At 37.6% G+C, this 23,520-nt stretch overlaps 2 pseudogenes; one reads left to right on the forward strand and one right to left on the reverse strand.

Annotated features, from left to right (window-relative positions):
- Positions 1-1,036: 1,036 nt before the first annotated feature.
- On the reverse strand, positions 1,037-10,073 carry LOC148719963 (uncharacterized; annotated as a pseudogene).
- A 9,021-nt stretch (positions 10,074-19,094) lies between these two features.
- On the forward strand, positions 19,095-23,239 carry LOC148719964 (contactin-associated protein-like 2; annotated as a pseudogene).
- The last annotated feature ends 281 nt before the right edge of the window (positions 23,240-23,520 follow it).

Here is a 23,520-nt window from a genome sequence, read left to right on the forward strand (position 1 = left end):
GACTACTTTACAGTTTTATTATTATCATAATAATCATCATCATTGTTATTAACATTGATTGTCGACGCACAGTTCGAAGAAATGATTAAACTGCTGATTGACCAAACTGCTGATTGACCAAACTGAACGATAAAGAAAACTTTGAAATTTATATCCAAAATTTACTTCGACGAGTCCAAGTTTTTCATTTTCTGCAATATAAAAAATTAAAAAAGAGGGTGGTTTAGGATGACGAAGATTAAAATGGAGTGCACAGTATGACCTCAAAAAAATTCCTGTGAAATCTTGCTCCAACCGTTACGTTATCATGGCGACCGCAAACTGTGGCACAAAAACATTAGCGCTAATGAGGTCACGAATGAGGTTCAGAACAAAATGCATGAATAACGATAAGGGGAATAATTGAAGGGGAAAAAAAAGATCGTTTTCATATTTAAGACGTCAGTGGTATTTTGTTCTACCGATGTAAAAGTCATTACATTTTTAGAAGTGATCATTGGATTCTGAGAGAGTTAGAAGATATTCTCTTACTGAAAAAAGTCTAATAGGAAAATATTTCCAGATAAACAAAGCACTTCAGGTTGAATTTGTGTGGATTTTAGGATAAAACCAAAGCAACATGCAATTCACGTATAAAGCCATTAGGGTTGGATTACCGGGCTTACATTTATTATAGGAACAGAAGTTGGGGTTGCCTTCTGCTCCTTTTGATGACGACTCTAAGGGAGACGATGCAGTTATGCGTCAAGACTTTGCATTGTACTATTGCGTAATAAGCTAATTTTAAATTTTTTTTCAGGGCAGAATTCCAATTGCCTTGGAAAAATATACTGAGGAAGAGCAGAACAAAATTGATTTAGAACTGTGCCTCTGTTTATCCGGTGTAATACTTTAGAGTTGTTGCTGTAAAATCCTGCTGTCATATATTAATCCCTCCGTAAAGCATTTGTTCAATCACTGAGAAGGAAATTTGCAAATTTGTTGGGGTGATCAAGTCTCAGGCTTTGCTCTTATAACATCTGTAACAAAGTTGCTTTCATTCAACACGTAGAAGTGAGTTGACTTTGTAAGTCCGGGTGGAACAGAGCACTAAAATAGACGAACGCCTACAAAAGTCGTTTGTCCTGATTGCTGACTGTCCATATTCAACTGTGATTGGTCGCTTGTATGCATTCCGTTTTTCTTCGCAGTTACCTAGCCCTGGGTAAGGAAGACGGTTAGCCTATCCCATGGAATTTAAAGGGGACTAGGTTGGGGTCTGTGCTGCCTTTTCAAACTGTTTTGACGGGTTTCTCTGAAAGTTGGACGACATATTTTTCTCTCCTCTTCGTGAATCGGCTCGTTGGTTTTGAAACCAATACTAAAACGAAAAAAGGAAAAAGGAATTATAATTAGCTATTTCAAATATTATAACTTGATTACGGAAAGCTGCAGATCTTGCAACTGTATTCTGATTTTTCTTTAAATGACCGTTATACGAGGGGAACAGACCAGAAATCAGTGTAAGATAACAAACTCTTTAGTTAGCTCACTCTTAGACTCCTGACCTTGGTTCCAATCAGGTACTCCTCATCTTCAGGTATCAAATATGGCCGCTGCATGTATACTCGTTCCAGTTCCCATACTTCAAACATCGAGAAGGTTGTACACTGTCGTTTCTTCTACCCCCTCTTTTCGGAATGTATGGGTAATCTATCGGGCTCATTGTCAGCATCACTAGTGGAAACGACATAATCTGAAGAAGAAGATGATTGTGGGCTGCTATCACCACAGTTGCGTTCAGGACTCAGCGTGTAACAGGAGTCGCAGTGGTACTCAGTCCAAGCTGTTGAAAGACTGGAAAAGATGATTCTCTTGAGCCCAGTGTCCTATGAATGCGGGGACACTTTAACGATCAGTCACTCAAAATGGTCAAGAGATCTCTTGCCGGATTTTGAACGAACGACTCTACCCCTTTACCACGAAGAGCTTCGTTAGAGAATACATTAGGCTGACAACGTCTTTCTCGCCTTATAACGAAAAGGGTGTATCATACCTCAGAATCTAGTTGCAAATCAGTGCGTAACAAGAAATTTATTTATCTTGGGGTCAAAAGGGAATTATCGCATGATCTTCGAAATGAAATTTACTCTGTTACTCAATACGCAGCAAAAATTAACTGATAGCGAGGATATTCATCGATCATTATGGAAAGTGTCAGAAAATGGTAATGGCTAAGATCTTCTCATTGCTTTTCCTTCTTTATTACGTTATAAAAGACTTACACTTCTCTTTAGTGACTTCGTCGAAAGGCGAGAATAACCCAGCGAAGCGTGGCCACCGGCCAGGATTAATAAGTTTTCAAAGAAGGTAGCCATTTCAAAATATTAATAATAATAATAATAGTAATAATAATAATAGCAATGATAATAATAATAATAATAATAATAATAATAATAATAATAATGGTCCAAGGACTTGGATGTCACTCTACAGAAGCTAGTAGGCAGCAAAGCTAAAGGTGTGCTTAAGAAGATGCAGAAGGCGTGTCTCTCAGAAACTCTAAATATTGCGCGCACTTTTAAAGTGGTAATTTAAGAAGGACAATCTAATGTATATATATATATCTTTATATTATCGGTTTTGATAGGTTTTATAACGATGATGTTAGTTTTTAGTCATAATGTTAGATTTTGCTTCTATTTTATTCAGCGATTAGCTCATGGGCTACGCTGCGGCGCCTCATGTTGCTTTTATTATATATGATATGCAGACGTTTTTACCGCATCCTAATAATAATAGTCCTATCGGACTAAGTTCTTCCAATGACGCCAGTTTTAAGCATAGGTTTTAAACATTTATCTCCATTTTAGGATCTATGGGTACACCATTTCAGAGCTCTTAGGTTTATTTGTGTCTGGGGCACATCACTAAGATTTATATTTGAATGTCTAGTGGCTCGATTAAAAATTTCTGAATTTTTTTTTTTTTTTTAGTAAAAGGAAGCCATTTTAGATTATTGAATAATACGACGGATGGTATAAGTCTTTCAGCGACGAGTATAATGAGTATAATGCGTCACACTCTTTTTTGAAGGTTTAAAATACCTCGAAGATGTTCGACATTGCAGCTATCCATAGTTAGTATATACTAAAACAGTAGATAGCGTCGAAGGCGCGCTCTGATTGGCTAGTCAAACTCCGAATATCCTTTGCTATTTACCTCCGAGCAACTCGTGAAAAAATGGCGTCTCGGTTTGCATCCGAGACAAGCGAAGAAATCACTCAAATTAACGATGAAGCAGTCCCTTAAAACACAAAGAAAGCGACGAAATTTGGTTTGGCCGTGTTTAAAGGTAGTGGTTTAAGTTTTTAACCCGGAGTTTATCGATAAAAACCAATGAGAAAGGTTTTGCTTACAAATGCAAATTAATCTTGCGTAACCTCACTAGCTTGAAAATCAAAGTTGAATGAAATGTATGAATTAAAATCAATTTTTGGTGGTGTTTATTATCTCACTGTTTTAGTATATACCAAAACAAATATTCACCTCAGTTTCGGTTGTTAGCGGTGGATATTTACCGAGCCGCGAAGCGGCGAGGTAAATATCCACCACTAACCACCTCCACTTCGGTGAATATTTGTTAATTAATCGAGGGGAATGGTTATGAAAGCCGACGAACTTCAAAGGGACGGCCTATTGTTTAGAAACAACTGTGTTTGGAATGTGCAGGGTCAATGTCACGTGACTAGTGAAAAATCATAACAATAACATGCGCCTTTTAAGTTCGCCGGCCTTCATAACCGTTCCCCTCGATTAACTATGAGCTATCCCATATCATGCTCCCATACAGGAGGGTGGGCTTTATAACACCATTGTACTAGGTTTCCCTTTGACGTTGCTTAAGAAACGGGTTAATATGATTCAAGAGACCGATGCGTTTGGAAAGTTTCTTGCATAATTCATCAATGTGCGATTTGTAGTTCATTTGACTATCTATAACTATTCCTAAAATCTTATGAGAAGAAACTTGTTCTATAACAGAGTAATCAATCTTGACATCTAAGCGTAGGGGTGTGTCTTCATCCAGCTTAGCAGGAATGCGCTTTCCGTGCACTAAAAGGGACTTGGTTATTTTCTTTTTGATGAAAATTTTGTTGCAAGACGTCCATTTTTGAACCGCATCAAGACTGGAATTTAAAAGTTGGGTCATCGAGCATAGTTCCGAGAAATGCGCACTTGCGGTTATTGTAGTGTCGTCCGCGTAAATATCCACAGTTGAATTTGTTAGATGTAATGGAATGTCATAACAAATAACAAAAACAGTGCGGGGCCTAAGACACTTCCTTGCGGTACCCCCTGCTTGATAAGTAGAGAGTCTGATCTTTGACCATCAATACTAAAAAACTGTTGGCGACCAGAAAGATATGATTCAAACCATGACAGCGAAGGATCACTCACTCTATACAGGCGCAGTTTCGTAAGAAGCAATTGATGATCAACAAAGTCAAACGCTTTTCTAAAGTCTAAAAAAACCATACCAGAAAGTTTGTCTTCATCTACATTGAAGAGGATTTGGTCAGTTAAACTGCTCAAAGCGGACTCGGTGGAGTGCCCGGCGCGAAAAGCTGATTGCACTTTACACAGTCAGCCAGTTTTCACAAGGTAATCCATAAAGGAGGCAGCAAGATGCCTTTAACAGACTTCAGAAAATTTGGAGAGCACGGAGATCGGTCTAAAATTGTCCCGACAGTTTTGGGCGCCGTCTTTAAAGAGAGGTGTGACGCGCACCAGTTTCCATTTAGTTGGAAAACAGCCACTCAGTGTAGAGAAATTAATCAACCTCGTCAATGGCTAAACAAAAACGGGTGAGACCAGCTTTAGAACTCTTGACACTAATTTCATCCGCTCCAGTAGCCTTCGATGATGACGAGTTATCAATAAATTTCTGAGTCTCCTATACTGTTATGAGAGGAATATTGAACTGAGTGACGAATATTAACTATTAAAATATTAACTATTAAAACTATTGATACTAACTATTCAAATCAAATATTGGAATATTTTCAAACTGTCACTAAGGCGAAAATCAGTGAGCATGACCATACAATAAGAATATGTGGAAACCTGAAGACTGGTTTACCAGTTTTAAGATCCTTAAGATATTCAATTGTTTCGAGGTAAGCAGCGAAAACGGGAAGAACAGCGAGATACAAAAGACGTTTAAAGCGTCTGCCTGTTAATACTGAGTTACTCTTCTGACGGTTGACGGTAAAAAATTACCCTTTTTGGCGGTTGGCAGTTAAATTTCAGGCACTTTGACGGCTGACGGTTAAAACCCAGTCAGACCCTCTTGTTTGGGAGCAAAAAGCAAACCCCCTGACACCTTTTGTTCCTATGATTAATGTAAACCTGATAATCCAGCCCTAATGGCCTTATACGTGAATTGCATGCTGTTATGGTTTATCCCAAACGTCCACAGAAATAAAATCAAAAGTGCTTTGTTTATCGGGAAATATTTTCCGACCAGACTTTTTTCAGTACGAGAACATGATGCTATAACTCTTTCAGGACTCAATGTTTATTTCTTAAAACGGCAATGACTTTTACATCGGTAAAACAAAGTACCACTGAAGTCTTAAATATGGGAACGATCTTTTTCTTTCCTTCAATTATTCCCCTTATCGTTATTCATTCATTCTGTTCTGGACATCATTCGTGTATTCATTCATTTATGTATTATTGTCTTTTTCTTAGTGTTGAAGATAGTGTAGCTTTTTTGTGGTCGATATCACATACAGACAAAAAAATTTTCGAAGATAGGACAAGGTGTGCGACTTGTGGGTTGGGATATAAATACATAAATAATGTATAATAGTCTTCATTTTATCATGTGATAAATTTGACACATAACTAAAACTTTCTACGCCTACGACGGCGCTGAAACCTGTGAACTTGTCGGAAACTTCCTCCTCCCCCAGCTACAGAATCTTAACATAAACGTTGGACTATACCGGGACGACGGACTTGCCACCACTGTCGCCACACCTAGAGACACTGAAAACATCGAGAAAGAGATATGCCGCATCTTTAACGCCAACGGACTCCGCATCACCATAGAAGCCAACAAAAAACTAATCAACTTCCTAGACGTCACATTTAACCTCAGCCAAAACACCTACCGACCATACGCAAAGCCTAACACCACACTGCAATACGTCCACCACGAGAGAAACCACCCACCAATCACCACAAAAACATCCCCGCCGGTATCAACAGACGCTTATCATCTCTCTCATCCGACAAAGCCTCCTTCGACCAAGCAGCTCCCGCCTACCAGAAAGCACTAGACGACAGTGGATACAGCTACACGCTTCACTATAAACCAAAGCACACGAAAAGACGCAAGAACCGTCTACGCAACAACATCCTCTGGTACAATCCACCTTTCAGCAGGAACACCAGCACTAACATTGGGCATAAATTCCTCGCACTGATAGATAAACTCTTCCCTTAAGACCATAAGCTTCGCATAATCTTCAATAGAAACACAATCAAGATCGATCTCAGTTACAGCTGCATGAACAATACAAAACAAATCATTGACAACCACAACAAAAGAATCCTGACTTCCCACATAAAGACTAATGCTGCCGACACTACCGCCAACAATAACACGAAATGCAACTGCTGACTGAAAAACACATGCGCGCTAGACGGAAACTGCCTCCAACAATCTGTTATCTACCAAGCTACCGTTACACGTAAAGACAACAACTCGACGGATTCATACATCAGACTCTTTGCAAAGGACTTCACGACGCGCAACAACAATCACACCTCCTGCTGCCAACCCAACCTATCTACCCTCAACAAGCTTAACGAACTCGTCTCTTCCTGCCGACACAGAAACAAAGTCCTCCTACGGAACAGCTGACTTGACACTTTTCGCACCAAATCAATTACGTTAATTAATATATATATATATATATATAGGAAGTCTGCAAGTCGATTTTCGCGTGGAACAGTGCTCAATACGTTGAAGCAGAGCAGAATAAATATTGTGAGAGGAAAAAAGTAGTAGTTACGTCCTTTTTTCCTCTCACAATACATATATATAACTTTGAATATGTACATGAATCACTAAGTAAAATATGACAAAAATGATATAAAGGATACTTTTGTTTCATTACGAAAACAGATTAACTAATTTTTTAATTGTAGCATTTTCAAATCATTTCGTTCATTCTGTGTTCTATATATTGAGAGATTTTACGCTGTTAACTACCGGCTTAATTTCCTTCATTCGTGTTATATATATTGAGAGATTTTACGCCGTTAACTAATGGTGTAATTTTGTTCGGTCGGTGTTATATATATTGGGAGAAATTAAGCTCTTAACTAATGGCATAATTTCGTTCATTCGCTGTTATATATATTGAGAGAATTTAAGTCGTTAACTAACGGCGTAATTTCGTTCGGTCGGTGTTATATATATTGATATATGGGAGATTTTATGCCGTTAACTAAAGGCGTAATTTCGTTCATTCGGTATTATATATGTTTGGGGTTGTACAACTCGCTTAGCCAGATTAACCAGAGGTACTAGGACTCTGTGCTTTTTTAATTCTCCTCCAAAGGAGTTGACTTCTACTAAAGCCATGTTTCCTTTCTCTCTCTCTACTCTAGCGAGAAGTACCAACTTATTAAGTAGGACAAGCTTGGGTTAGCTGACCGTGAGAGTTTCTATAGTGTATCCGTTTATTTTGCTAACAGGGGTAAACTGGATGGCCCTCACCGAAGTACTACATACATACATAGCTTTATTTGTTAATGCAGGTTGGTAAATTGGCAGCCGGTGGCTGATGTGGACCTGCCTACGTAATTACAATATTAAACATACTAAGTTATAAAATACATATAAAGCTTGTCAAGGAATAATTACATAAAAGGCTGAGTGTGTTTATTACGTATGGATATAATAAATAAGTATAATCATAATATTAAACATACTAAGTTGCAAAATACATATATAGCTTGTAGATATATAATTACATAAAAAGCTGAGTGTGTTTATTACGTATGGATATAATAAATAAGTATAGTCATAATATTAAACATACTAAGTTGTAAAATACATATAAAGCTTGTCAATAAATAATTACATAAAAGACTGAGTGTGTTTATTACGTATGGATATAATAAATAAGTATAATCATAATACTAAACATACTAAGTTGTAAAATACATATAAAGCTTGTCAATAAATAATTACATAAAAGACTGAGTGTGTTTATTACGTATGGACATAATAAATAGGTATAATCATAATATTAAACCTACTAAGTTATAAAATACATATAAAGCTTGTCAATGAGTAATTACATAAAAGGCTGAGTGTGTCTATTACGTATGGATATAATAAATAAGTATAATCATAATATTAAACCTACTAAGTCATAAAATACATATAAAGCTTGTCAATGAATAATTATATAAGACTGAGTGTGTTTATTACGTATGGATACAATAAATAAGTATAATCATAATATTAAACATACTAAGTCATAAAATACATATAAAGCTTGTCAATGAATAATTACATAAAAGGCTGAGTGTGTCTATCGCGTATGGATATAATAAATAAGTATAACTATAATATTAAACCTACTAAGTTATAAAATACATATAAAGCTTGTCGGTGAATAATTATCTAAAAGTCTGAGTACGTCTATTACGTATGGATATAGTAAATGAGTAGGGAATAAGAAACAATCAATAATAATAAAATTCCTCGTTCTTGTTTCTGCTCAAACACGATTCTTTTGCAAAGCTTTTTTGATCTTTTGTTTGAAGCTTGCATGGCTGTCTAAAATTTTATATGACTCTGGTAGGATATTCCAGGTAATAGGCCCTCTAAAGGATAAAGATGTTCTTCTTATGGAGTAATTGTACTTTGGAACATTAAATCCCTCCGCCCTTCTTAGATAATACCGCTGCGGCTCGGTTTTATGGAATACTCGAAGATAGATTTTGGTGCTAAACCATAATAAACTGAGTAACTTAGTGAAGTTAACTTAAGTTTGTAAACGTTCATTAAGGGCTGCCAGCGAATGTGTTTTAAAGTTTCCAAGTTAACATCCACTAGGCTGTATATCATTTTTGCAGCTCTTAAGCGGATCCGTTGAACATTATGTAGCAATGCAGGGGAGCAGGTTCCCCAGACCACTATACCGTATGTGGCACTTGGGACAATGCTTCGAAAATAAATGGCTTCCAAGACCTTCTTGGGTATTACCCTCAACCGTTTTAGATATTTAACTTTTTGACTAAAGGTCTTACAGACGGCTGTGATCCAAGACCGCCAGGATACTTTAGAATCAATGACTACCCCTAGGCAGGCAGGTACTTTTGTAAACATAACTTAGGATCCTATTACCAAAGGAGACAGGTTTCAGGGGACCAACAGGGCTATTTCTGTTAATTACCATGACTTCTGATTTCCCACTGTGAATAAATAGCTTATTATTTCTACAACAGTTGTATACATCCCCCAGTATTCGATTTAGACCATCGCACACTGCATCCACTGAGGGGCCTATGTAAAATAGTGTTGTGTCATCTGCGTACATATCTATTTCCCCTTCCTTCCTTAATCTGGTCTGGTAGGTCGTTTACTGATAGAAAGAGAATAGTCTTGGGCCCAGAAGAGATCCCTGTGGGATCCCACAATTTACTGCCTTAAGTTCCGATTTGCATCCATTGACAACAGCAAATTGTTTTCGGTCTTTAAGATAGTCTCTTATCTACTTAAGGGCAGAGCCACTGATGCCCAAGGCTTGAGGCCTTAGATCGAATATTGGGTGTGACACACAATCAAATGCTTTTTTATAGTCTATGAACACGACACCCACTACATTCCTATCATCAAGCGCGATTTTCAACTTCTCCGTCAGGTATGTCCACAGTCCTTCAGTAGATTTTCCTTTAATAAGTCCCCACTGATTTTCCTTGCAAAGGCCACATTCGTTGGTAAAGCTATCGATATTTCGGCATGCAGTTGCCTCCAATATATTGCTTGGAATGCTTAGCATCTGAAGTGGTCTGTAGTTGCTTTTATCAGCAGAGTCGCCTTTCTTAAAAACAGTTTGAACCCGTGATATCTTCCATGAGGAAGGTATCCGTGACTGTTCAAGGCTAAATTTAAATAGTGGCGGGAGATCTGTGAAAATGGATGATTCTTCACATTATTTGAGGTCTCTAGGAGAAACGCAATCGGGGCCTGTTGCCTTTCTTCGGTTTATAGTTGACATGTCCTCGAGGATCATGGGGTAGTGCAGAATAAAGTCAGAGCATGTGGGGGAAATCCTGTAAACATGATGCATCTCTGAGTGATATTGAGTTGGTTGAGGGTTAGACGTTAGGTTTTCTCCAATGGTTGAGAAGTAATCATTCATGAGAGTGGCTTTCACACTGTCCATTAAAACAATGTTGCTTTGATCATCTTTAATAGGGCCAATGGTATTTTGTTCACATTCCTGTCTCTTGACTTTCTTAACAAGATTCCCATTGGGAAGCGCTCCATTGAAAGCGCCCCATGACAGACCATGGGGCGCTTTCCATATCTTGCTGAAGTGCTTTTATGTCCACATGTTTATAATTCCTGGTAGTGATTATCTTAGGTGGAGCTTTATCTCTCTTGAACTTAACCACTGCAAAAAACTAAGCAGTGATCCGACAGACCTGTGTCAAAGGCACCGGAGTTTACAATATTTGAGGTATTACTGGTTATGACCAGGTCAATCAGAGTGCTTGAGGAGCTGTTTATTCAAGTAGATTGTGCAATGACATTATGAAGATCAAAAGTTGAAAGTACTCTGAGGAGGCGTCTCCCCTCAGAGTTCAGTTCCGAGTCTCTTTTGGACAGTAAGTCAGCACTGAAGTCCCCCATGAGCAGGATGTTTTTTCTTTTCGTCCAGATTCTCTCTAGTGTGGTGTAAAGAATTTCATAGAATTTCGAGTAGTCAGGAGGTCTGTAGATACATCCAAAAATGAATTGTTATGAATTACAGGTTATATCAATCCAGACAGCTTCAACGTCAGTGAGAAGGACGGCTCTTGCATAGTAGCTAAGGTTGTTTGAGTAATATATCATGCATCCGCCACAACTCGTATGCGTTCTGTCGAGCCTAGCAATTTTATAACCATCGACAGATATTTCGCTTGAATTGATGTCACCTTTTAAGTGGGTTTCGGTGATGGCTAAGACATCCAGCTTGCTATCCAGGAGTAGCAGTCTTATCTCGCCGATCTTATTAAGAATTCCTCTTACATTCGGGTGTGCTATCTTTAGGCCTTTATAGTCAGTTTTAGCCTTGAGTTCTTTGTAGAGGCTGCTGTTACCGATGTCAGAGCTTTCCTCTACTAATTCCACGTTTGTGAGTCTTATATCGTTACAGATAGGACAAGACTAGTCGAAATGTTCAGTGATCTGCATTTTTCTGTAGACCCCTGGAGTTACACGGCCGCACTTGATATGGCACCATTTGTGGCAGTCGTCACAGCTTATGGCTCGGTGGTTTCGAAGTACTTTTTTCTTACAAACAGGGCAACAATTGGTCTCTTTGCCAGAACCTGGGCAAGGATTTAGTTCGATATCTCCGCCGGTGACAAGTCTAGTTATATTTAAGCTTGCATCGGAGTTCGCATAATATGATATGCGAACGGCATGCGGTTTTAACTGTAAACCCTGCGAAGGCATTACAGGCCAGTTCTTGTAGACTGAGAGAACATTCCATTGGGTTTTTGTGTGGTAAAAAGTGTTTTGGAAGCATACTACAACAAGAAAGCTAAGTAAAATGGCGGACGACAGAATTCTACGTCTGGCCGTTGCTTGAGCCCGCGATCCGCTCGGCGAGCGCCCAGGAAAGCAATTAAACGCTAACAGTCGAGCTACGCACAAGGATTGCGCACGCAAAAAGGAACTTCAGTATGGGTAAAACTCAAGGTCAGCTTTACCAACGCAAACACGACCACCTATAAAACTAATTATTCTCAACCATAACAAGCGATTAAAATATCTAGCACGGTACTAAGGAAATCCGTGAACCTAGTTCAAGTACACAGTAAAAATAAAAGATCAAAACTATAAATCTACCAAAACAACACGTAGGCGCAAAAGGCAAGGCTTAACAAACAAAAAGGTTAACTGGAAAAGTCTCAAAATAACAACTTCCAATTTACCTCACAACATATATATTGAGAGATTTTAAGCCGTTAGCTAATGGCGTAATTTCGTTCAGTCGACATTATGTTTATTAAGAGATTTTACGCCGTTAAGTGACGGCGTAAAATCGTTCATTCGGTGTTATATCTATTGCGAGATTTTACGCCGTTGACTAATGGCGTAAATTTGTTTAGTCGGTGTTATGTTTATTGAGAGATTTTACGCCGTATAATTAACGGCTTCATTTCGTTCATTCGGTGTTATATCTATTGCGAGATTATATGCCGTTAACTAACAGCGTAATTTCGTTCAATCGGTGTTATATAAATTGGGAGACTTTACGCCGTTAACCGTGAACGGCGTAATTTTTTTTTAAGTCGGTGTTATATATATTGGGAGAATTTATGCCGTTAAACTAACGGCGTAGTTTCGTTCAATCGGTGTTATATAAATTGGGAGACTTTACGCCGTTAACCGTGAACGGCGTAATTTTTTTTTAAGTCGGTGTTATATATATTGGGAGATTTTACGCCGTTAACTAACGGCACAATTTCGTTCAGTCTGTTATATGTATTGCGAGATTTTACGCCGTTAACTAACGGCGTAATTTCGTTCATTCGGTGTTATATCTATTGCGAGATTTTACGCTGTTAACTAGCGGCTTAATTTCGTTCAGTAGGTGTTATATATATTGGGAGATTTTATGCCGTTAACGAACGGCGTAGTTTCGTTCAGTCGGTGTTATATGTATTGGGAGATTTTACGCCGTTAACTAACGGCGTAATTTTTTTTCAGTCGGTGTTATATATATTGGGAGATTTTACGCCGTTAACTAACGTCGTAATTTCGTTCATTCGGTGTTATATATATTGGGAGATTTTACGCCGTAATATTTTTTAGTCGGTGTTATATATATTGGGAGATTTTACGCCGTTAACTAACGGCGTAATTTTCTTCAACAGGTAGTTTATATAATGGTAGATTTTACGCCGTTAACTAATGGCGTAAAATCGTACAACAAGGACATATATACCTATATATATTTATTATTATTAAAAACTGGATCATTGGATAATGCAATTCAAGACTTTTTATTGGCTTAGCCATTATGGTATATGAGGCAATATACCATAATCTACAAATATGGTAAGCGTACGCATCAGCTTAAAATTAAAAGGAGCTAATAAAATTTAATATTTTAATTTATTGTTTTTAATAAAACAATTATTCCACTCACGCTTGTTGGATATGAGATGATTATAGCCGACTCGGCGCTACGCGTCTCGTTGGCTATCTATCATCTCATATCCAACGCGCGCTTGTGGAATAATTGTTAATTATTATTAAAACAATTTTAGTTGCTATTTAATCTATGGTATAGTCATACCGACCGCGATAGTGGCGTTAAATCTCACAATATACAGACCGTGATAGTCGCATGTTATGTCATCATATATATTCCCTCATGCACCGCTTAAAAAGCGCCGAGTAAAGGGCACGACAGCTCCTCAGATAAATATTAAAATCGCTGACGCGATGCGCGATCGCAATTATCATCGTTGGAAAGCACAGAAATCAAACTCTACATACCACTGGGGAAATGTAATATAGAAGGCTGCGAAATTTTGTGAATCGCGAAATTAAGTCCTCACTTGTCAAGGGAACATTCCAAAGCTCAGCGGCTAACCTCTTCAACAAGCTGTCTGCACATTTAAGACTTTGTTCAGAAAGAATGCTCTCGCATTTTAAGAACTAAAGTTTCGATTCGCATTAGTAGTGATTAGAGACTAGAATATACTTATTGTACATGAATTTTATCCAATTGATTTGTTTGTTTATAATGTTGGTTTATGATTAGCTAGTTAATTATTTTTGCCTTTTTTTTCTTTTTGTGCAGATGTGTAGCTACTCTGTAGATAAACTGCAATAAACCGTTATTATTATTATTATTATTATCATTATTATTATTATTATTATCATTATTATTATTATCATCATTATTATTATTATTAACTATTCTATCATTCAATGTCGTACGATTCCTGCCACCCTAACGAATGTTCATTTTCGAACTGTTATAATATTTCTTGTTTCGTTCTATTTTGCCTTATTTTTATCCCGGTTAGTTATTCTTTTCTCTTATGTATTTGGCTTTGGGTCAAAATTGTGATGGAGAAAATAATGCATAAAGTTCCTCTAAACTTAATGAAAAGCATCGTTGTTGAAAATATAAATGACATGTTTAAAACATACGTCGAAACATGGGCGGGAAGGAATAACATTATGCGTCTAGTCTTTAATTTAAGAAAGTCCTTTACTGATTAATTACTGTAGGAAAATATAATATCTTGGTTACTGTCATGAGAAAGTTTCATCCATGGATAAAAAGATATTATCTAGTTGAGATCTACAACGCAGGATGAACATGCTGACATTTCTTAAAGCTATTTAAAATTTTTGAGATGATATTGAGGTAAAAAAAAATCCTGTTTAAACAGAAAGCTTTCTACTTAAGATGCACCTGTGTAATGGCAATTATAAAACTGGAAGTTGCTCTGAAATTTTTCAATGAGTCGTATCAGTAGAGATAAATGAAGTGATAGTTGCTACAATATTGTTGAGTTACGCCACATCTTTCCTAACTGCGTGCAAATGTATCGGTGTCAAATTGCACTGTGTTAGATAATTGCGAATTATTGCTCCTCCTCTAATAAAGATAAATGTAGGCAAAACTAACGAGAGATACCCGATCAAAACGGAGACAGAACTTCTTTGTGTTATTGTTCTATAAAGAATAAATATATCTTTTTTCAAATATATATGGTTATACAAACCAGTAACTGAAAAACAAAGCGAACTAGGGAAACAAAACAAAATCCGCATTCTCGCCAACCCTGACTTCTACCCATCAAAAGATTGTCCAGGAAGAAGTAAATATCTCGTCAATGTTCTAAAAGCTCGGGCACGTGTGAAAAATTGTAAAAGAAGTCGAAATGATGAATCATCATGGTGGATGTGACAAGGAAAAGGAAGCATTCATCACTGGTTAGAGTAGAGCAGTTTTAATTAAAATTTTGTCTCCCAAAACTGTGTATTCCCGTTATGTCATATCACCTTATTCAGACATCAAACAGTCCCCGTACTTTTCCGCATTTGTTGTGTTTATAGTTTCCTTTCAGCTGAAACAGAAAAAAAGTTCCGAATTTTTATCTTGATATCCAACAAAAGATGAATTTTTTGAAATTCCCAGAGCATTTCACAACTCAACCCAAGCTTTGCACCTGCTCCATTTGTAACATGAGACAATAACCGCCTCATATATGTGACGTATCCTTCATTCGCATTTAAGGTGTTCTGTCAGTCCTGAAGCAATACTCATGGCGTGAAGCAATACTCAGTCATGGCGTGCAGACATGTTTTTGCATTCCTCCTTCTATTGACTATTTTCAGCGTTTTATTTAGCCAATTTACTTTAATTACACCCGAATTCGATCGCTCTACAGTCAGACTCTTCATTGGAAAGGAAATATCTGCTCCACCTACGTTCAACTGTAAGTCAAAACCTTCGAAATGCACACTTTGCGAATTGAATTTGAAGCTCCACGCGTTGTTGCGGTTCGTTAAGCTTGGCCAATTTTGTCTTTGTATACTTCTATCTGGCGATATTGCCGTCAATCCAGGACGTAATAATCTTCAACCTCCTGTAGGCTTCAGAGGTGTATCAGTCTGCCACTGGAACATCCAACGACTGACTGACACTAAATTGGAAGAACTATCGCTATTGCTCACCTCAAACAACAACAGTGCTGCTAAACTCGACGTCTTAATTCTCACTGAGAGGTTCGGATCAAGTAAAATTCCAGACAGCTATTACATGATACCCGGCTACACATTACACAGAAAAGATCGAATCGGGAAGAAAGGTGGCGGCATAATTGTGTATGTAAATGAGAAAGTTATGGCTTTACTTCGAAGAGATTTGGAACTGGATGATCTTGAAACTCTCTGGCTTCAAATTTGTCCTCATAAATCAAAGAGACCGATTTTGATATCTGGTGTTTACAGTCCACCTTCAGCCAACAAAGATTAGAATGAGAGCTTGGGTAAAAATATTGAAAATGCCCATCTCGAAAACAATGAATTGATTATTCTGGGAGACTTCAATTTGGATGATATTGATTTCAACTGTTATTCAAAACATTGTCTCGCAAAGGCACTGACCAGTCTTGGATTAACGCAGATGGTAAATGGGGCAAGAAGACCTGCCTCTGATGCGTGCTCAGACCATATTTATTCTAGTCATCCTGCTAGAATTAGAGAAGTATCCATAGGTATATCTGGACTTTCCGATCACCTTCCGGTCACCATCTTGAGGTGCTACAAAACCATGGATGCACAACGTAAACAACATTCCAAAATCAAATACAGAAATATCGACAAAATCAACAAAGAGTGCTTTCTGCGAGACCTAAGAGAAGCGCCTTGGGATATCTCCTTTGTTTTTGGAGATGCCGATGACATTGTTGAATCTTGGTACAAAATCTTTAAGGACATTCTTGACAATCACGCACCTTTAAAGTCCAAGAGTGTGAAGAAAATCAATCAGCCGAAATGGTTCACTAATGATCTATACAACGAAATAAATAAACGTGATAATCTTCTAAAGAGGGCCAGGAGAACACAAAATGAGCAAGATTGGTTTGCTTTTCAACTGGTTAAAAACAAAGTGACGAGGACACAAAGAAATGCGAAGGAACAGTACTTTAAAACTCAGTTCAGTAAAAATAAAAAATGTCCAGAGAAACTTTGGTCCTTAACTTTGGGACCTATCTAAAGATACAAAGAATAACGACGACTCCGTCCCTATTGCTGACGAAAACAACAACTTGATAAAGGATGACCATTCAATCGCTGAACGCTTTAACCGCTTCTTCATTGATTTATATAAACGTCTCATAAAGGCGACACCTGTACTTCATTATGATGCTCTTCCTGGTCCACCAGACAAATCTAACAGTCAAATTGAGAATTTTATTCCGCAAATAACTCCTAGTGAGGTTAACGATTATCTTCTAAGTATACCTACACACAAAGCCACGGGATTCGATGGGCTTGGTACCAGAGTTCTAAGGATTGCAGCTCCTGAAATATCATGCTCCATAGCTAAAATTATAAATCACTGTATTGAAACTTGTACATTTCCCTCACAATGGAAAATAACAAAGGTTAAACCTCTATTCAAGAATCAAGAAAACAGACAAGATATTCAAAACTATCGTCCTCTTAGTATTTTGACTATTCTTTCTAAAGTCTTTGAAAGACACATCTTCAATGCTGTGAACACCTACTTAACAGAAAATTCACTTTTATACCGCTTCCAATCAAGGTTCCGTAAAATCCATTCCACGGATACTGCTTTGTTGTTTCTTCTGGACCAAGTCCTTCTTGACCTTGATAAGAACAACGCCAGCGGCTTAGTTTTTGTGGACTATAGCAAGGCATTCGACTTGATCAATCATGACATTCTCCTGGTAAAGTTAAGATCATATGGATTTCCAGATAATGTTGTAAAGCTATTGCAGTGCTATCTACTCAATCGCAAACAATGTGTTACTGTAAATAACTCGACCTCGTCACAACTTATGCTAACCAATGGAGTTCCTCAAGGTAGCATATTAGGACCTCTACTGTTTTTAATTTTCGTCAACGATCTTCCCGAAGCTGTTGGATCGGACTCAACTATTCATGCTTACGAGGATGACACCACATTTAAAGCCAGAGCTAATATCGATAACGCACCTTTGGAATTGGAACGACGTCTTCGAGAATACATGGATAAATTAAGTAAATGGTCTAGCGAAAATGGGATGGTCCTAAACGCCCTTAAAACCAAAGCATTAATTATCACCGGAAAGAGGCTACATTCATCATTAGCTGATGGAAATCACCTGTCAGTGACCCTTGATGGGGCCGAAATAGAACAAGTAACTTCTTATAAATTGCTTGGTGTAACACTCGATCAAGATCTTACATTAAGTGACCACATTTCTAGCCTAAAGGCCAAGCTCTCTCAGTGTATTGGTTTATTGAAAAAGATGAAGAGATACCTTCCAATAAAGGAAAGACTCTTATACTATAACGCCTTGATTAAACCCGTCCTTATGTACGGGAGCATGGTTTGGAATATCTGTGACGCTAAAGAATTCCACTGTCCCCTAAGGTTACAGAAAAGGGCTGCCCGAGTAATTCTTGGAGTGGACTCTTATTCTAGAAGTGTTGTAAACTTTAGTAAACTAGGCTGGTTGCCTTTTTTTGATGAAATCAAATTAAATAAATGTACAACGATTTTTAAGAGCCTTAAAGGCGATGTTTCGATTTACATCAGAGACTTGCTCAAGACGAACAGTTCTGTACACAATAGATCTACTAGACATGGCAATTTAAATTTAGTGTGTCCCAAATACCTAAGAAATAACGATGGTGGCAAGGCATTCAGTGTTGACGCAGTTAAGTTATGGAACAGCCTTCCCCATGATATCAAAAATAAGCCTAGTGCAAAACTATTCAAAACAGCTGTGAAAAAGCATCTTATAAGCTCATATAAAAACCTGGACAACTTTGAAACAATATTAAGCAATAGTACATTATCTAATTTTAATTTTTTATAAATTAATTTTATCTTTCTCAGTATTTTTAATCAATCCTGCTATTTCTATTATAGAAGTTTGTAATTATTTATATATTTATTTATTTATCCGTTTTTTGTAATGTTGTATAATCTAGTTAGAGGGCCACAGGTTTGTCAGCTATACAGCTGTTAGTGTCCCCCTCTATAAATAAAGTCCTTACTTACTTACTTTCGAACGGTGACAGTCCAACGGTCACTATCATGCTGCTCCTTCCAGTTTGGCTGTTTTTTCCTTCTTTGTTAAAATTGACGCTTGCAATGCAAGGTAGCGCTCTTTGTCGAAATCCCGTAGGCCACGTTAGTTTTGAAAATTTCAGGCGCGATCCCTTCCATTACTTATGGGGTAAAAAACTTACATCCTCCATGGTGAAAAATGAGTTGGAACGCACTTTTCTTTGTGTTGGAGAACCAAAATTTCATTCGTTGAACGTGGCAGTGTATCCTGACTCAAAAGGTCCTTATTAGTGTGTGAATTGTTGGCTACCGACAAGTACAGAGCGACTAAAAACTTCATTGCAAATGATACCTTCCATCATTACAGACCGTGGGTGAGTATTTGGTAATTATACGGCCCAATATATAAGAAAAAATGGAATGTAAACTAAAAGAGATGTTTATTAATTTTTCAGTCTCCACGTGAAAGCTCTCCCTGCAAGAACGATGCTGTCTGTGTTTCTGAATATCTACTGAACTCGTATCACTGTGACTGTAGACCTGGATTCTGTGGGACACACTGCGAACAAGGAGGTATTTTGTATCTTAAAAATTCATAATTTTCTTTGTTGTGTATTGTAGAATTTGAAAAAAAAAAGTGTAAATGTACTGAGGTTAAACTATTATTTTTCATTATACCTGTTCAGTATACCTGTTTTCAGCTAATTGGAGGTAATGTCCAAATTTGATTCCGGTCCCACGTTGCTGCGCCTCGTTAGTCCACAACATTTTATTCACTGTAATGATGAATATCGTAGTCGTTAAGAGTACGCGCCACACTAAACCACAGTGGATTTGTTAATTAAACGAATGTCAGTCACTTCGCCATTTTTCCATCTTAAAGAATTCTCGTTAGCATTTGCCTCATACATCGGCTCTGCATACCCGCGTAGAGAAGGCCTACTCTGGGGCCTTAAGTCGCCGTAACTTTGGGCGACGTTGGGCGATTTAAGGCGATTTAAGGCGACTTAAGCGAAATTGGCAGAAAAAACATTGCGACTTTAGGCGATTTAAGGCGATTTAAGGCGACTTAATGCGACTAAAGATGACTTAAAGCGATTTTAATTGACTGAAGTGATAAATAATAAATAATATCTTTATTTATTATCCAGCTACACTTAGAGGAGTACAAATAACGCCATAGATGAGTACAAATATCACTCGGTATTTGCACTCGTCTATTGTAGAGTACCGGTTAAACAGGTTTTCTCGCATCGCGCAAGCGAAGAATTGAATACGGAAAAAAAAAAGTGGCGGACAATTTGAATCATATTTCCGACGACGAAGAGTCAGAATGGCTGGAAAATATAGATCCAAGTTTATTAGATGAATTGAACAAAGAAAAACAGCTTGACGACCAGAAAATGTCTTTTCTGTTTCTACTTTCTTCATTTTATGAAGAAAGTAGAAACAGCAACACAACGCTCCAATTCCGTTCCGCTTCGCATACTTCTGTCACGCACTCCTCGTAAAAAAATTCGAAAATGTGCGAACGAAATTCGCTCGCACTGAAATAACAGTTTGGCGTGTTGGATAATAAATAACTTATTAGACGTCTTTTTGTGTAGTATCGCTGAGTATTTTTACTCCTTATTTGTATTTTGACGAGCCTGTAGGGCGAGTCAAAATACGGCAGAACTCGTAAAAATACTCAGCGATACTACACCACAAAACGTCTAATAAGATATATTTATTACCTTTGGCGATAAGAATTACGGTAATATTACAGTAAAAAAAGTTCCAAATTTAAAAATTCAAATTCACAAATTTAAAACACAAGAAATTTATATACAATTAAGTTATGTCAAATCAAGTTAAGTTTAGCACCTCTAGGAAATAAACGATTGCTTGTGCCCAATAGTGCGTAATGCAGGTATTCTGATGTGCGCTTGGTTCGTCTTACAAGATCCGAGGTTATGGCCATGATCCCAAGCCTTGTCCTAAAAACAAATGAATAAAGGCTGATAGTTTCGAAAGAAACTGTTTGGGGCTGCGTCGGTGGGGGTAACGAAATAATTTGGATATATGAACAAAGTTGAAATGGTAAATTGGCCACCGTAACGATTACAAAAGCTGACGTTTCGAGCGTTAGCCCTTCGTCGGAGCGTTAGCCCTTCGCTCCGACGAAGGGCTAACGTCAGCTTTTGTAATCGTTACGGTGGCCAATTTACCATTTCAACTTTGTTCATATATCCAAATTATCTTGTCCTAAAAACGGTTACAAGATGCGCTTCAAATTCTAGGATACGTTTAGACGGCGACTTAAATTGACTTTCTCAGCAAAATTGGCAGAAAAACATTACGACTTTAGGCGATTTAAGTTGACTTTAAGTGACTTAAGGCGACTTAAGGCGACTTAAGGCAATTTAAGGTCCCAGAGTAGGCCTGAGAGATATAGTTAATGCGCTTGAAAAGTTTGGAGAGTACCCAAGGAGTCAGGGCGATGAATCTAAATCAAATAATTTATTTAACAAAAACAAGCTCTAACGAAACAAACCTATAGGATGGCCTAAACATAAACAAAAATTGATGATATTCTAGTCAAATTGTGCTCAGAAATCAAGATTTTGGATAAAAATTGTAGGAAGTGCTAGGCGATCCGATTTCAAAGTCAATAGGCCCATTTGTCGAGGCCAAATAACCACCTGCTAACTAAAAATTACCACGAAAAAAGGAAAGCGAAACTTACAAAGAAATATTTCGACACAAAATTTTTTATTAGGAAATGCTTAAATTGCTCTTTAGAAGCTAAAATATGTTAGAATTTCTTGCATGCGGGCGACCTGTACGAGAGATACACCATGGTTGAATCGTTGTTTACTATAGTTTTGTTTGCGTAGAGTTGTGTTGACAATTAAGAGAGCTGTAGAGCAAAATCTTCCGTTGAACAATACTTTTAGGAAATGTTGACATCAGGGAATGGTCGGCTGTGGCATAGAGTCAGAAAATTCGTTTCGAGTTTCGAATTGCGTGAAGAAGTCGTAGGGTTGTTCACTCGAGAACTCATTTAGACACTTTTACGGCATAAATGTTCATTGTTTCCCATCGAATATTCTTCGGCATACTTACATTTCTATTTGATATTTAAAAACAGTCTATTTCAATCGGACTGGATTGGAAATAAGCGGGAGTTTCGCAGTCAATCGCAGAGGAAATAGTTTTTGCTCAAATCACTACTTTGTTGACGTCATAACTGTGCAAATGGTAAATGAAGTACGTTCGCGCAATATTGAAATTAAGTACACGAATTCATTAGCCATATTTTCTTTAAACTTCATTTTCCCTCTAAAAATTTTCTATCGTATTTCAGAAAACAGAACCCACAATGCCATCAAATACTGCAATCCGAAGGCAAAAAGTGGCTATTACGTCATCGATCCAGATGGAGAGGGTGGAGTGAAACCCATCCAAGTCTACTGTGACATGACTGAGAAGGAAGGCCTTGGAGTCACAGTTGTCAGTCACGACAGTGAAAACAAAACATTGGTGGATGTGTTTGATGGCTATGGTAGTTATTCGCGCGATGTTACTTACTATGACACCAGTCTTCTCCTGCTAGCAAGCCTAACAACTTCGTCAGCTCATTTTGAACAGTTTATAGAGTACGTCTGCTATCATTCAGCGCTCCTTTTCAATGGTGACATGCGCGGCTGGTGGGTGTCACGTAACGAAGAAAATATGACTTATTGGGGTGCAGCTGACTCTGTTCCATTTAAATTTGCATGCGGGTTAAGCAACAACACATGTGCAGATGCAAGTTACGGCTGCAACTTCGATAAGAATGATTGGGAATGGCGAAATGACAGCGGTTTATTCACAGAAAAGTCCAAGCTTCCCGTGACGCAGTTGAGATTTGGAGATACCGGTGTCATTAAGGATTAAAATTAAAAAGGATATCACACGCTTGGAAAACTGAAATGTTACGAACTCATCTAAAACTCACAAAAATTGTATCTTAACCGTTTAAAAGATTACTTGAACATTATACTCTTTCTGTAGTGTAGGACCTCCATTGCCATTAGGCAGAATATGATACAAATGGAAATTTGATTGTAATGAACTGACAAGAATGAGAAACTGAATTCATAATGTGTGACTAAAAGTATTTGTAGAAAAAAACTATTACCAAATGCCATAGCCACAGTTGGAAAGCGAATGTTTCTTATTTAATTACAATTCAAATACAGAATCGAAACTTTTAATAGCTGCATTTCCAATACTAGTGAAATAACATTTATTTATGTTATCTCAGCCTTTTCAGTTTGAACAGCGGAGAAATATTTCTCGAGTTATTTTCCAAAGTTCACCTACCGAGACACCTCAACTAACTTTGTCATTTGAACCAATGCTTTTGTTCGAATCCCATTCAAAACTCAACTACTCAGATGAAGACAAAGAAACCAATATCATATAT

This window comes from Stylophora pistillata, chromosome 11 (assembly GCF_964205215.1).
Source record: "Stylophora pistillata chromosome 11, jaStyPist1.2, whole genome shotgun sequence".
In the NCBI taxonomy this organism is placed as follows: Eukaryota; Metazoa; Cnidaria; class Anthozoa; order Scleractinia; family Pocilloporidae; genus Stylophora; species Stylophora pistillata.